The sequence below is a fragment of the Morone saxatilis genome, unplaced genomic scaffold, assembly GCF_004916995.1.
Source record: "Morone saxatilis isolate NCDOM2014 unplaced genomic scaffold, NCSU_SB_2.0 Contig3, whole genome shotgun sequence".
NCBI lineage: Eukaryota > Metazoa > Chordata > Actinopteri > Moronidae > Morone > Morone saxatilis.
In genome coordinates this window covers 424210-425507 of record NW_023339873.1, presented here as the reverse complement: position 1 = coordinate 425507, position 1298 = coordinate 424210, and the positions used below count along the sequence as shown (strand labels likewise).

The 1298-nt window shown below is 38.5% G+C and overlaps 1 protein-coding gene across 1 annotated transcript in view; it reads right to left on the bottom strand.

Annotated features, from left to right (window-relative positions):
- Positions 1–1298, bottom strand: part of hectd1 (HECT domain containing 1) — a 9786-nt gene that overhangs the window by 658 nt on the left and 7830 nt on the right. The gene's annotated exons all lie outside the window — the stretch shown is intronic.

Below are 1298 nucleotides of genomic sequence, written 5' to 3'. Positions count from 1 at the left end.
AGACAGACAGACAGCAGAGAAGCAGCTTACAGTCAGACCAGCTCCACACTGGACCAGATAACTGCAGTCGGTGTGAAATCAGTCTGTTTGTCCTAATAATTATCTATGAGGACTCTCGTCAGAGGTTTATTTAACTCTTTAATGCCGCTGATTTGATTTTATGTCATGATCACAATGTCCTACAGTCTGTGTCTGGGTGATAAACCTCAATACTGGATCAATACTGACTGATTATTAGTAAGAGAAGTAATATCGGACTGGTTTCCAGTCAGGATCCCATCAATACAAAGAATAAGAATATTTTAACTTTTATCACATTTTTTGGAAGTTGGAAGGGAAGAAATAGGGTCGGCTGTTTATATTGATCCCTGTTTGATCATTGATCGACTTTATGATCCTAAAACCTAAAAATAAAGGAAAGGGGTTTTTTCAGGAGCGCGATTCATCGTGCAGCCCTGATATAATTATATAAATGTGATGAGTCTCTCGTCCTCAAATAAAGAGATTTTAACTCAAAACATTATTCCGGCACATTAATAGAGCACTGAAATATCTAAAGGTGGTATTAAAAATCAATAAATACTTTTATTTTCCAAATAAACTAAAATGTGGCCGTAACAGATCATTAACTTTTATTTCATTTTTTAGGATGTTCTTTCCTTTAAATAAAACAAAAATAAATGAACCACCCGTCTACAAAGCTGCCGTCACATGGTGCATTAAAATACCAACAACCTTTCTTGTACTTCGGTTATTGATCTATAAATCTGCAGAGCGTCTGTCATTATTTATTATAACCTGTACATATACTAATGTTACACTGGGAGAACCTGATCTGTGTCGACAAGGTTTTAGGACTCTGGAGGAGGTTTTGGTCCAGGTGGAGCATTGAGAGAGAAAAATATGAACACAGTCAGAAAATGACAATCAAAGCAAAAAGTAGAAAATATTTCTGGCAAATGCAAAAGCGTCAAAGCCACAAAGAGGAAAATTAAAACTGAAACAACAATAATCCTGGTTTATGATTTTTAAATGATGAATCAACAGAGCTGCTGGTGGCGCCTCGGGTCGCCGACAGAACTTGAGATCTGAATCAAAACACAGAAACACCGAGAGGAGCGAGAGGCAGGGAGGAAGAGGAGGAGGAGGAGGAGGAGGGAGAGGAGGGAGGAGGGAGGAAGGTGTTTGTTACTTTCTGCACGAGCACAAATCTGAACTTTTATTGAGATCTTTCTAAAACCTAAGACCTCCACTAGGGGTCGCCAAAAATTTACAGGGGGGTCACGAGGCCTTTTAAA